We start from the raw sequence: 15,269 nt of genomic DNA, 5'->3' as shown, positions 1-15,269 counted from the left end.
GTCATACAGGAAAGGACAGCATGTTGGACACTCAAGGTCCAACTGAGCTCCCAGCTGAATGCAGTTTCTCAAACTTCACAGATGGCTCAGATTTCTGAACTCTACTGCCAACAGTTCAACTTCCCCATTAAGTTAGCTAGCCTCTGAGGTTTCTGCTTTTTAACCTGCCAAATTACACTTCTAAGAAAAGTAATCTCTAGCTTCTCTTTCAATTCCAACTTTCTAATATGTTAAATATCTAGAGTGTTAAATGAAACATAAACTACATTGGTTTCATAATGAAGTATAATGAAAAGAGAATAATTCAATGTCTTTCCAATGTGATAATGTGATGTAGAAGATACTTCTGATTTTCTTTTAAAGGAAAGAATGATACTACAATAAAGGAAAGAATGCCACAATAAATACATTTCCCCTGTTTTTTCTCTTTTTCCTGTTCTTTTTATTCATTACTGTAAATTATTCAATCTTACTTGTGAATTATTTTATTTTATTTTACTTTAAAGAGAAGAAAACAGAGAACAGAACAAATCAAATCAGAAATGGACAATGCAAGCAACACAGCACTATTTTATAGCCTGGTAGCTTTCCACTTCATGAAAATACCGTATCTTTCTTATCCATTCTGTAGTTGGTGGGCAAGTTACTCTTGCTTTTTTTTTTTGTCTCATATCACATAGAACAATTGTTTTCTCTCCTTTAATTTTCAGTCTATGAATATCCTTTCCAATTAGGTATGTTTCTTGTATACAATATATTGATGGATCTTGCTTCTTGATCCACTATCCCTGTGCTTCTTTTTATTGCTAACCTGTGGCCATCTACATTAATGGTTACAAACAGCACACATTGGTTTGTCTCTACCCTGCTATCCTCCTGTTGCTGGGCCTCCACTTTTCCCCTTCATTCAATTGCCTGTCTTATTTGGCAATCCTCCTCTACTGCTGTTCCTGAAACCATGTTCATCTTTATCTCTCTCTAGAATATCCTTTAGCACTCTCTGTAGTGTTGGTTTGGTAGTCATGAATTCCTTCAGTTGTTCTTTACAATGGAAGTATCTTATTTTGAAAGAGAGCTTTTCTGGGTAGATCAATCTGGGTTGGAGGTTGCTTTCTTTCAGAGTTTGAAACACTTCACTCCAAACTCTTCTTGATTTGATGATTTGTGTTCATAAGTCTGCTGTGATTCGGATTGGTTTTCCTTTATAGGCAATCTGTGTCTTTTTCTGACAGCTTTTAATATTCTGTTCTTGTGCTGAATTTCTGGGATCTTGATTTACTTTGTAGATTTACTTTCATATGGCTAGTTGAAGTCCTATATGCCTCACTTATCTGCATGCCAGATCCGTTTCCCATGTTTGGAAAGTTTTCTTCTATTACTTCTATGAATTTCCTTTGTTTTGACCCCTGCTTCTTCACCGACACCTATCATTCTTAAATTATGCTTCCTTGCACCATCTTGCAACTGTTGTTATTTCCTGATTCTGTGTTATTTTTAAGAGTTCTTTCCTTTCACGATCACTAGCTACAATTCTGTCTTCAAGGTTTGAAAGTCTATCTTCATCTCTTTCAAGCAGTTTTGCCAGCTTTCAATTGAGTTTTTAATTTTCTGGATCTCTCTTCCAATCTGTTTCATAAATTGTAATTCTTTTCTACACTCATTCAAGGTTTCCATCATTTTCCTATGCTCGTCTTTTTTGTCTACATCTTCTTTAGATCTGCTGAACAATTCTTTCAGTATGTTTGTGATTTCTTCTTTTACCTGAGACATTATTTCTGATTTGACTGCTTTTACAATCTCTTGAAATTGTTTCCTATTGGTAGCCTCTCAGAGATTCCAGGTGTGTGACTTCTGTTCTCTTCCATGAATGTATCTCCCAGAATTACTGTGTGTGGACTAGCTGAGTTTCCCTTTTACTCCTTCATCTTGACATTCTCCTGAGTTCCTCCCAACAAGCTAGTTGTGGGGCCCCAGGCGCTTTCTGCCTTGGCTACACCTAGGCAGTGTAGGTGGATGAGACAGGTACTTGGGTTCCTCTAATTCCAGATTTATAGGGAGGTAGCATAGTGTGAAGCAGGCTTCTCCAGAGCTATGCAGCTACACTGGAGCTTTGCTGATGATCAGGGTTGCATACAGGTGGGGCTGCTTCTCTCAGCCTTTGTGTCTACACTGGCACTCCCACAATGATGGCAGATATATAAAGGTATGTTTGTCTGATTCTGCTATTGGATGATGGCTGTCTGAGGGAACCAAGGGCCTCAAATGGTGACCTACAGATGCAAAGGGCTTACCAGGCTATGTGTCTACTGGCTGCCTGTAGGAAGGAGCCTTCTGGTGGAAACTCCCTGAAGGTGAAGTTGGATCTGTTGGTTCTCTCTACCCACATTGGTGACCTGCAGGCTGCGGCCTTTAGGTGGCAGTGCACAGCAGGCAGAGGTGGCTCTTTTGGCTCTCTTTGCTCATGCTGGGCACGTGAAAGAAAGGGCCTTCTGGTGGTGGCATCTGGCAGGCAGAGGAAGATCCTCTGGCTCTCTCTCTGCCCACACTGAGAGGAAAGGGCATTCCAGTGTTGGCATCCAGCAGGTAGAGGCCGATCCTCATATTATTCAGTCCTAGAAAAGAAAAAGAAAAGAATCCAATCACATGCTATTATGTGGATGAACCTCGAAGACCTTATGCTAATTAAAAATTAATCACAAAAGGACAAACAGTACATGATTCCACTTATATGAGATATCTAAAGCAGTCATGGACAGAGAAGCCAGAATGGTAGCTACTGGGAGATGGACTGGGGGAGAAGGTAAAGAAGATTTGTTTAAAGCAGAGATCCTCAAACCTCAGGACAGTATATGGCATGTTAGGGACCAAACTGAACAGCAAAATGTGAGTGGAAGGTAAGCAAGTGAAGCTTCATATGTCTTCATAGCTGCTCTCCATCACTTGCATTGCCATTGAGTTCTGCCTCCTATCAGATCAGGGGCAGCATTAGATTCTTATAGGAGCACAAATCATATGTGAACTGTGCATGTGAGGTATCTAGGTTGTGTCTGCCTTATAAGAATCAGTAATAGAAATAAAATGTATGGTATAATAATAATATATATTAAGTACACAATAAATGCAATGTATGTGAATCATTCTGAAGATGACCCCTACTCAATCTGTGGAAAAAAAATATCCTGGGTACCAGGCCCTGGTACCCAAAAGGTTGGCCATCACTGATTTGATGCATGTAAAGTTTTAATTCTACAGGATGAAAAAGTTCTAGAGATACCAAACTGTACAATTAAAAACAGTTCAGATGCTGAATTATTTTTGTACCGAGGATCAAACTCATAACTGCATGCTTGCAAGACAGGCGCTTACACCACTGAGCTAAATCCCTGGCCCCTGATGCTAAATTTTATGTTTTTTACCACAATTTTTAAAAAGATTATGTCTCAGTTATCTATTGTTACATAACAAACTATCTCAAAGCCATATAACTTGAATAAAAACAGTATATAGAGCTCAGTGGGTCTTGAGCCTGCCTGCACCAACTTCCCCGCTTCCTCCCATGCTTGGTGGACTCTGGGGTCCTGGGCCTGCTGGAGCCCTCAGTTCCAGAGGCTGGGCAGCCTGCAGTGAGTATCCCTACACCATCCCCCGAGCTTTGGGAGTTTGAGATCCTGCCTTCAGCCCTGGCCAGGGAACTTCACAGCTTCCTGCTGCACTGGACCAGCTCAGTGGGTCTTGAGGCCACCTACACCAATTGCCCCACTTCATGCCCTGCTTGGCAGACTCTGGGGTTTTGGGACTGCTAGTGTCCTAAATTCTGGAAACTGGGCAGCCTAAAGTGAGTGTCCCTGCACCAGCTGGAACCAGGGAGTTTGGGATCATTGCTCCCAGCAGCCAAGGAACTTAACAGCTTCCTGCCACACTCAACCTGAACCATAGGGCTGGGGCCTGCCTGCCTTATCCCCAATGACCCTCTCTCAATCTTGGGAACTGGGCGGCCACAGTTCCAGGAGCTGAGGGCATAGAAAAGGATTTCTGACAGGCCCTGGGGAAGCCTTGGAATAACACTTGAAACACAGAAATATAGGACAATGACAAAACAAAAGACCAAAATACAATCTCACAACTCCAGCCCATCCCATGAAACATTGGGAGCTATGAAATATATGCCATACACCTGAAATACCTGACATAATAGCAATTGAAATAAAGAAGCAACTCCAGGAAGCTTTAAAGGAATTGAAACTAGAAATAATCTCCCAAGGAAAAGAAATGATAAAAGAAATAAAAGAGATGCTGAACATATCTAAAGAAGACACAGTTAAAAAATTGGAGGAAATAAACAAAAGGTAGAATCCCTGGATGAAAAATATAAGAAAAAAGCAGATACATAAAGCAGATGCAGAGATATCCAGGAAATCAAGAATTCCATTGAAAGTTGTAAAAACCACCTCAATGAAAGTGAAGTTAGAATTTCAGACCTCGAAGACAAGACTGCAGCTAGTGAGCAGGAAAGGAAGGATCTTTTAAAAATAACAAGGAATCAGGAAATAACAATTCAACAGCTTCAACAGCTCAAAGAAAAACAACATATGATTGATAGGGATAAAGGAAAAAGAAGGGGACAACATAAAGGATGTCAAGAGGATATTTAGAGCAGTAATAGTTGAAAATTTCCCAAACATGAGAATGGTAACTGACATCAGGATCAGTGAAGCATATACAACTCCAAATAGCCATAACCAAAGTAAAACTTCACCGAGACATATAACAATCAACAACCCAGAAATTCAACATAAGAATAGAATAATAAAAGCTGTCAGAGAGAAAAGACAGATCACCTATAAAAGAAAATCTATCAGAATCACTGTAGACTTCTCATCACAAACAATGAAGTCAAGAAGAGCATGGAGTGAAGTATTTCAGATCCTAAAGGAAAATGATTTACAACCTAGACTGGTGTACCCTGCAAAATTGTCCTTCAAAATCGATGGAGAAATAAGATACTTCCATGACAAAAACAGCTGAAGAACCTCATGATCACCAAGACAACCCTGCAAAGAATACTGAAAGACAGTTTAGATACATTTAGGAAAAAAACACCAAGCAAAGCAGACAATTAAACAAAACACAAAGATAAAGATGCAACACCATTAAGATAACATGTCAACAATAAACAAACATATAACAGTTATAACCATTAATGTAAATGGTCTCAATGCACCAATTAAAAGAAACAGACTGGCAGAATGGATCCAGAAACAACATCCAACCATATACTGTCTACAGAAACCCACCTAATTCAAAAGGATACTCACAGACTGAAAGTCAAAGGATGGAAAACAATACTTCATGCAATAGGAACCCAAAAAAAGCAGGGGTAGCTATTCTGTTTGCAGACAATGTGAACTTTAAACCAATGATCAGAAGAGATAAAGAAGGTCATTACATACTGGTTATCAGAAAATTTCAAGAGGAAGAGATAACAATCTTAAATATATATGCACCAAATTCCAGAGCACCTAGTTATATAAAGCAAGTATTAACAGAAATGAAAAACCAAATTAGCAGTAACACAATTATAACAGGAGACCTTAACAGACCATTGACACCACGGGACAGATCAACCAGACAGAAAATCAGCAAAGAAATAACAGAACTGAATCACAACTGTGAACAAATGCACTTGATAGACATATACAAAGTGTTCCATGAAACAACATCAGAATAAACATTCTTCTTAGTCTTACACGGGACATTCCCCAAAATACACCATATACTAGCCCACAGAACATATCTAAATAAATGCAAAAGAGTGGAAATTATTCCATGCATGTTATCAGATGATAGCACCATGAAATTAGAGATTGATAAATAAAAAATACTGCAAAAAAACCCACAAACACAGGCAAACTGAATAACACACTCTTCAGTAATCAATGGGTCACAGGGGAAATTAAAGAAGAAATTAAACAATACATACAAGCAAATGAAAACACAAATACAACTTACCAGAATCTGTGGGATACAATGAAAGCAGTCCTCAGAGGAAAATTTATTGCTCTGAGTTCCCAAATCTGGAAAACAGAATGAATACAAATAAACAAACTGATGCAGCTCCTCAGACATCTAGAAAAAGAAGAGCAAGTCAAGCCCAAAGCCAAAAGAAGGGAGGAAATTATAAAAATCAGAGCAGAAATTAATGCAATAGAAACTACAAAAACAATCCAAAGAAACAATGAATCAAAGAGTTGGTTCTTTGAAAGAATAAATAAAATTGATAAGACGCTGGAAAACCTTATTTTAAAAAGGAAATAAAATGCTCAAATTTGTGCAATAAGGAATCAAAAACGTGAAATCACTACAGGCTTCTTAGAAATAAAGAAGATCATCAACATCTATTTCAAAGACCTCTACTCTCAAAGGTTTGATAACATAGAAGAAATAGACAGATTCCTAGAAACATACTTCAGTACCAAAGCTAGGTCAAGATGATGTAAAACTGCTGAATAACCCAATTTCTATTAATGAAATTGACAATGTAATTAAGTCCTCACTTACAAAGAAGAGCCTGGCTCAGACGGATTCACTGTGGATTCTACAAGAAATACAAAGAAGACTTAATGCTGACACTCTTCAAACTCTTCAATGAAACTGAAAGGGAATCCTTCCTAAGTCATTCTTGGAAGCAAATATTACTCTCATACCAAAACCTGAGAAAGACTCAACTAAAAAAGAGAATTACCGGCCAGTCTCCCTAATGAACACAGATGCAAAAATCCTCAGTAAAATACTGGCAAATAGGATGCAGCAAATCATCAAGGTTATACACCATGACAAAGTGGGATTCATCCCAGGAATGCAAGGATGGTTCAACATATGTAAATCAATAAATGTAATCCACTATATAAATAAAGTCAAAAGTAACAATCACATGATCATTCCTATAGAAAGAGAAAAAGCTTTTGATAAGGTCCAATATTCATTTATGATAAGAACCTTACAAAAATTGGAATAGATGGTCTTTATCTCAATATAATAAAAGCCATCTATGATAAAGCAACAGCCAGTATCCTACTAAATGGCCAAAATTCGAAGGCCTTTACTTTAAAATCAGGCACAAGACAAGGATGTCCCTTATTACTGCTTCTATTTAATATAGTACTAGCAATACTAGCCAAAGCAATTAGACAAGAGAGAAGTAAAAGAGGTAAAGATAGGAAAAGAAGAAACTAAACTATCATTATTTCAGATGACATGATACTCTACATAGAAGACCCAAAACTCCATTGAAAGACTCTTAGATATAATAAATAAATTCAGTAATATAGCTGGATACAAAATCAATGCTCAAAAATCAATAGCATTCCTATACACTGACAACAAAATTACTGACAGAGAAATAAGAGAAGCCACACCCTTCGCACTAGCAACCAAAAAAAATGAAATATTTAGGAATTACTCTCACAAAAGAAGTGAAAGATCTATACAGGGAAAGTTATAGTACACTCAAAAAAATTGAAGAGGATCTCAGAAAGTGGAAAGACATCCCCTGCTCAAGGATAGGAAGAATATTGTGAAAATGGCCATTCTCCCAAAACTCTTATACAGATTCAATGCAATCCCAATAAAAATACCATCAACATACCTCATAGATCTCGAGAAATCATTCTTTAAAAATCATCTGGAGTGAGAAGAGACCTAGCATAGCAAAGACAGTTCTAAGCATCAAAGGCAAGACAGGAGGCATCACACTCCCTGACTTGGAGTTATACTATAAAGCAACCATAGTAAAATCAACATGGTATTGAAATCAAAACAGAGCTGAACATCAATGGAATAGATTAGAAGATACAACCACAACTACAAACACATTCAACCACCTTATCTTTGATAAGGAGCCAAACATTTTCATTGGAAGGACTGTCTCTTTAATAAATGTTTTGGAAAACCTGGCTCTCCATATGCCAAAAACTAAAACTAGATCCATGTCTATCACCATATACTAAATTAAAATCAAATGCATCAAAAATCTGAAAATTAAAATAGAAACACTAAATCTATTGGAAGACAAATTGGATAAAACCTTGAAGACAAAGGGGTAGGTAGAGAAATCATGAACAGGAATCCAACTGCACGGGAAATACTTCCCAGAATCAATACCTGGGACTATCTCTTATTAAAAAGTTTCTGCATGTCAAAAGAAATCTCCAGCATAGTAAAAAGAAAACCCACAAACTGGGAAAAAACTTTAGTGAAACTGTCCCTCAGACAAAGGACTTCTGTCTAAAACATATAAAGAATTTTTAAAAAATCAGACCCCCAAAATTCAAAGATCCAATCCAAAAAATGGGCATCTGAGATAAATACACAATTCTCAGATGAAGAAATACAAATGGCAAATAAATACATGAAAAAATGTTCATCATTAGTCATTAGAGAAATGCAAATTAAAACCATACTGAAATTCCATCTCACTCCTGAAAGAATGGCCAGGATAAAGAAAACTGCCAACAACAATGCTGAAGAGCTGTGGGGAAAAAGGAACTCTCTTGCTCTGTTGGTGAGTGTGTGGACTGGTGCACCATTGTGGAGGTCAGTCTGGAGATTTTTCCAAAAGCTGGGATTGGAAGCCCCATTTGTTCCAGCTATTCCACTGCTAGGCATATTCCTAGAAGAACTGAAAGCGTCCTACCACAGTGATATATGTGCACACATGTTTATAGCACCACAATTTGTAATAGCCAGATCTTGGAAACAACCTAAGTGTCCATCAACTGAGGAATGGATAAAAAAAGTTGTGTTATTTTTATACAATGGGGTACTACTCAGCTATAAAGAATGATCACATTGAGATATAAATAAATGAGTGCAGCTTGAGACCATTCTCATAAGTGAAATAAATCAAACTCACATGTATAAATACCAAATAGTTTCCGTAGTGTAAGAAATGGTAAGAATACATACAAGTATGAGGTAATCATGATTCCCTATTATATTGCTTTGAAGCCTTATAATGTTTTCATTCATTAATTGGAATAGTTTTATTCTGGGTTGTTTGATTGTTTTATCTATAATGGTATGAACAGATATTTTGAAGAAAACAAGACATCATAATAGCTAGTGCTCATTTAATATCTTCTTGTTTTGAAGTCCCATCAAGTTTTTGTTCTTCTGTCTCCATCGGTTTTATCATTTTGTATCTTTTTGGATTTTACTATATGTGATAGTATAAACAAAAAATTTTATAGACAAGGAGATAATAGAGAAACCATTGTTTGTTTTCTGTTAGTCCTAAATACCCTGTAATACTTTCATTCTCTTGAATGGTTTTACACTGCCTTGATATATTTGATGCTATAGTTTACAAAGTTATACTCAAATATTTCAAGGAAAGAGACACTATGGTAACTAGTGTTATGTTGACTTATCTTGTGATGAAACACTATGTTTCTTAAATTGTTCTGTCATGATCTGTGTTGTTATGTTGTTATGTCCTCTTTTATCTCAATCTCTCTTTTTTAATTAACTGAAAATAAAAAAGCAGGATATTATATATAGTTTTATTGGTTCTTTATTATTTTGTTCATTTTTATTATACCTGATAATATGGGCAATTTTTTTAAGATAGCAAGAGGCATTATGGTAATCACTCTTGATCACCTTGTATTCTGCTTTTACATCATGTACTATGTCCATCCTTGTTTTGAGTAACTCTGTTTTTTTTTTTTTTGTCACATTTGGTTTTATTCTATTAAAAAAACGTAATAAGAACTGTGGGAGTAATAAAACCCAAAATTTGTAATTGTTATTGTAAGAAAGAGAGGAAAATAAAGTGCTCTAAAGGATATAACTGCACGCATATTTAAGTGTGTAAGATAGATAACCATATTACTAAGGTTTTGTTGGATCATTGAACAGAACTGTTTTCAGTCTCATTGTTTCAATGTACATTTTGTATGCTTTAATTTTGTAACTTGAACAACTATTTCTAAGATGACAATATGTAATCTATTAACTAGTGATTTTTTAGTTTATGTTTTCTGAAATTTTGCATTACTTGTACTCTATTTCTGTTTTGTTTTTCTCTTTAAATAAAATTTTTTAAAAAGAAAGAAAGAATCTATCTTTTTCCAGTGAAATTGTTTAGCCCTTTGTCAAGTACAAAGTGGCTGAATATCTTTGTAGCAGTGTTTACATCTTCTAATCTATCCCATTGATCCTCTTGTCTATTTGTCAGTACTATGCTGATTTTATTACTGTGGCTTTCTAGTATAGTTTCAAGTCAGGGCTTGAGATGTGTCCTGTCTTGCCTTTGTTGCCCAAAACTTCCTTTGATATTCTCGGTTTCTTCTGTTTCCAGATGAATTTTAGGAATATTTTCTCTAGATTTGTAAGGTATGTTGATGGTATTTTGATTGAGATTGCATTGAATCTGTATAACAGTTTTGGAGTATGGCCATTTTCATAATGTTGGTCCCTTCCATGTTCCAATATCCTCTTCAATCTCCTTTTTTAGAGTAGTATAATTTTCAGTATATAGATCTTTTACATTATTGGTTAGGTTGATTTCTAGGTATATCATTTTGTAAGATGCTATTGTGAAAGTCAATATTTCCATAATTTCTCTCTCATGAAGTTTTTTGTTTGTACAGGAATGCTACTGTGTGATTGATGTTTGTCCAGTTTCTGGGTATCACAGTGAAGAGGAGAACCAGTCACCTGAATTTCTCCTGCAGGGCCTGTTGGGTGAGTCCTATATTCTTTCTGGGTTAACTAGCCTAGAAGTATTGATGTAGATCAACTCTTAGTTCCTGCTGTTACTATGTCCTAGGTTATTGCAGGTCACCAGATCTCCCTGTCTATAATGTTGTGCGATCTGAGAATTTTCAATTCATTTGCAGATGTGAAAAAATATATTTTACACTTTTACAGTATATTGTATAGTTGTGTACAAGAAATATGATTAGATTTTTAAATCTAGTCGTACTTGAAAATATGATAAACATGTATAACATATATATTTATGTATTCACACATACAACTGCCTAGATCAAAGACCATTTTCCTGAAGAACACATCTTTGTACTTGAGTGAAAAGCCAGCTTGAAGCCATTATATTCTATCCTGAGAGAACCAGAAAAAGCATAGGGGTAGAGTAAGGAGAGGGAAAACACAGAAATTATCATGTCTTCTTTCAAAAATTTTTTTCTAGGTAAGTCTTGTTTGAATAAAGGATAGTTAATGCACATTGATGATCCTGTGTCCTGACAGTGGAAAAAGGAAAGATATTTGCAGAGGTGTCAAGCCAACATCAAGTTATGTCATCTGATGCCACTCTTGCCTTTTGGACAGGTGGTTATAGTAAAATCACAACCATATCTAAGAACTGTCAGGTTGACAATAGAAATTAATCCTGTTTGAAAATAACTTGGAATCAACTGACCATCTTTCAGTACTTACAGAAGAATTTAAGGGAATTTTCTTCTGGCAAAAAGAAAGTCATGTTATTCTCTAAGCACTAAAATTATTTCTCTCTTACTTCCTCTTCTGCATGCTCAACACTTTTCTTTATGTCCACATTACAGTACAATTGTGTTATCATGACATTTCAGCATCATAGGAATAACAAGTGGGCATTCTCCCCTAATAGGACCTAAACTATATTAACAAAAATGCCAGGAAATAACCATGCCAGTTCCACTCACATCCAAACAAAATTCAGACTTGCCTAGGATTCCTGATTTTTTTTAGTCCTCATTAACTCCTCCACCCTACCCCTCTACTCTCACAATTGAGCAAAACCAACAGGCTTCAGTACTCGGGAGAAATTTTAAATGTTTGCTTTACATTCTTGCTATACAAAAAATAAAATAACATGCTGTGACATAATTTTATATTATCATAATCATAATATAAAAATGTGTTATAATTTAGATAAACTACAATATACATGTTTGTGATATACAATATTTATGATTGTATATATAATTTTATATTAAAGTATATTTTTGTGGTACAATATTATACATATACACTTATATATAACATGCAGATATATAATTTTATACTATGTATATATCTATCCCTCTTCTTACTGCCCAGAGTGAAATGTCACCAGGTTTCCATAGGCTTTTTTGGTGCAGGTTAAGCAGAATACTTCCATCGCCCTGGAGCCCTTGAAGAGCCATTCTGATTCAGGTGCTGAACTGATTGACTCATCATCAAGAGAACTACATCCATACCTTATATTGTGAGTATATAGCAGTATACTCAAGTGCACAGCTACTGGGTTGCTCTTGCAAATGTCATCTAAATCCACACCCACAAGGAAAAAAGTTTCCAGCCAAACTGCACCAGACAGTAAACCTCATAGGGAAAAGAAAATGCAGCTGGTGGATCACTGGGCTCAATGCCAGAAGCAGAGAACATATTCAACAAAACTTTGGGTCTAACCCTACTCTGCCCTGTGAGACAAAGGTCTTGGCAAAACAAACATCCTAGATTAAAGCAAACACTAGTCTCCATTATGTAGGGTATTCCTTTAGCCTGAAGAATGTGCTTAGTTGTTATTTATTTCAGAGCCATATAGTACTTCCAAGGGTGTACTCCCATAGAACAAAGTAAAAATACAAGAATTTTGGAGGGTATACACTTATGACATCATATATTTTATATTAAGCCATTGCTTAATTGAACCATCAATTTCACACATGCTACTTAGATTAGTTGAGTTAGTTATAGAGAAAAATAATGTGCAGTATACTACATGAAGGGGTGTGCTGAGAGAGAGAATGATTCTTAGGCTTGAGTTATCAAAATATGTGTTAGTCTTCTCATAAACACTAAATGGTCTATCCTTACTTTTCTAAAAAGAAATTATATCAAACACAATCTATTATATTTTAATAATTTTAATGCTTTAATGATAAGTGCTAAATAATTTTATCTCAAAAAGATAATATTTACACATTTCAGGTTAATAATCATTTCATCAAATATTCTTTAGGATCAACAGAGAAAACTTCAGGTCATTTTTGAGTGATATTTTCCATCATTTGAAGTCTTTTAATGATTTTAAAGGGAGAAAATGTTTGTCAACCAGTTATTTGAGCTACAATGACATCTAATTCACCTAAAAGTATTCACAGGTCCAGATCCTTGATGTGAAAAACTAATATCAATGCATCATGTTAAATTCAAGCCAGTGGTTCAGTAATTCTGGGTGTAGCCCATGAAGACTTTTCTTACTAGTTGCTTATATCTGTGTCCTGAGTTTTAAAAGTGCTGTATCTTTCAAGTCTATTTTAAATTCTGCCTTTTATCTCTCATACTTACACTTCTCTGATACTATAACTCTACTGATTTTATGCCTGAATCCAAGAATTTATGATCTTGTAAAAATTATCAGCTGAAATCTACTTCACTTTCAGCTCACTCTCAGTGAGGAGCCAAATCACCATTCAGAAATATGACAACCTAAAACAAAGATGAGTTTCCCCCTCCTCTAAACATACTTCTGATAACTAGCACAGAACTAAGCAACATGGCCGTCACAACTCCATTACTTATCTATTACCAAATTATTAAATGTTGCATAGATAAAAAGAGCAAATTAGTACAACATTTGCATACCAGTCTCTTTATTGAATGTAAGTTATTATTATTCTGAAAAAGTTATATTATTCTGCCAGAAGGTGCCTCTTCTGAGATCAGGGGTGGGTCATCCCTGGTTAGCTGGTTCCTCCCATTTCCCCATCTCCCCGTGGTTTCCAGGGCCTGTGGGACTAAGAGGTGGGACTTGAGGCCTGAGCCATTTCCACGGGCCAGGAGCTACACTGGGCCTTGTGCCTTCTGAGTCCATCATTGGCAATGGAAACTTTCCTAAACCAGACACTGAGCCTGACCACCTTCCTCCACCACCTCATCCTCCAGTCCCACTCCCACTACACTGCCCCCAGTGCCTTCTGGTCTCACTGACCCAAATCTTGTTGTGTCTAAATGATGGTGCAGTGAGCCAATCAAAGGCAGGGAGCTGACCTGCTGGGTGTCAGGGCCTCAGGAGCTGAAAGTGCACACATCAAATTCCATCTCACAGTGGGGCATCAGAACATTTCTTGGAACCCTGTAGGGCCTCTCCCAGCATCCTCATCACCAGAGGACCACCAGAAAGGTCCCTCTTGGCCTAGTTGGGCCCACCCAGCAACCCTAAGTGTCTTGGAGTCACCTGGTGAAGCCTAATGACCTCCACTCAACTGGGGAAACTCCCTGCAGTAGGGATAGATATTCAAGAAACAACTGAGACCTTCCTTTCAGCTTCCCTAAAGGAATATAGGAAAATGATAAAGTGAAAGAGCAAAATGCAATCCTAGACCTCCAGCCCATCCTAAGCAAGCCTAGGAGACATGGACATAGAAAAATACCTGAAACCCCTGAAATGATAGCAACTGGAATAAAGAATACACCTGAAACCCCTGAAATGATAGCAACTGGAATAAAGAAAAAACTTGAAAAAGCTGTAAAAAACTCAGATCAGAAGTAATTTCCCAGGTAAAAGGAAAAAATAATAAATCTAATGAAAGAAATGCTAAACACATCTAAAGATGACATTGTTAAAAAAATTAGAGGGACACTGCAAAAAGCTAGAAACCTTGAACGAACAATACACTTGAATGAAAAATAACAAACAAACAGAATGCATGAAACAGATTCAAAGAAATATCCAGGAAATCAAAAATTCCATCAAAAGTTGGCAAAACTGCTTCAAAGAACATAAAGAAAGATTTTTAGACCTCAAAGACAAGATTGCAGCTAGTGAACAGGAAAGGAAACATCTTTTAAAAATAACAAGAAATCAGAAAATAACAATTCAACAGCTGCAAGATGATTCAAAGAAAAACAATATAAGATTGATAGGGATAAATGACAAAGAAGGGGATAACACATATGATATTCAAGAGGCTATTTACGGAAGTAATAGCTGAAAGTTTCCCAAACATGAGAATGGAAACTGACATATTGATTAGTGAAGTATATAGAACTCCAAATAGCCATAACCAAAATAAAATTACAACCAAACATATAATAATCAATATCCCAGAAATTCAACATAAGAACAGAATATTAAAAGCTGTTGAAAAGAAAAGACAGATCATCTATAAAGGAAAACTTATCAGAATCACAGCAGACATCTCAACACAAACAATGAAGTCAAGAATAGCATGGAGTGAAGTATTTCTGATCTTAACGGAAAACAATTTCCCACCCAGACT

At 36.3% G+C, this 15,269-nt stretch overlaps 1 long non-coding RNA gene across 1 annotated transcript in view; it reads right to left on the bottom strand.

Annotated features, from left to right (window-relative positions):
- Nucleotides 1-409: 409 nt before the first annotated feature.
- Nucleotides 410-15,269, bottom strand: part of LOC134475455 (uncharacterized) — a 118,643-nt gene continuing 103,783 nt past the window's right edge. The window contains exons 3-4 of the long non-coding RNA XR_010046587.1: nt 6,010-6,074; nt 410-2,612 (exon numbers count right to left, since the gene is read on the bottom strand). This is a non-coding gene — a long non-coding RNA (uncharacterized LOC134475455). The remainder of the gene's footprint in view (nt 2,613-6,009; nt 6,075-15,269) is intronic.

This window comes from Cavia porcellus, unplaced genomic scaffold (assembly GCF_034190915.1).
Source record: "Cavia porcellus strain 051 isolate PalLab524CR breed Dunkin Hartley unplaced genomic scaffold, mCavPor4.1 scaffold_1, whole genome shotgun sequence".
Taxonomy (NCBI): domain Eukaryota; kingdom Metazoa; phylum Chordata; class Mammalia; order Rodentia; family Caviidae; genus Cavia; species Cavia porcellus.
The sequence above is the reverse complement of the archived record's forward strand: the minus strand, read 5'-3'. Positions and strand labels throughout refer to the sequence as shown.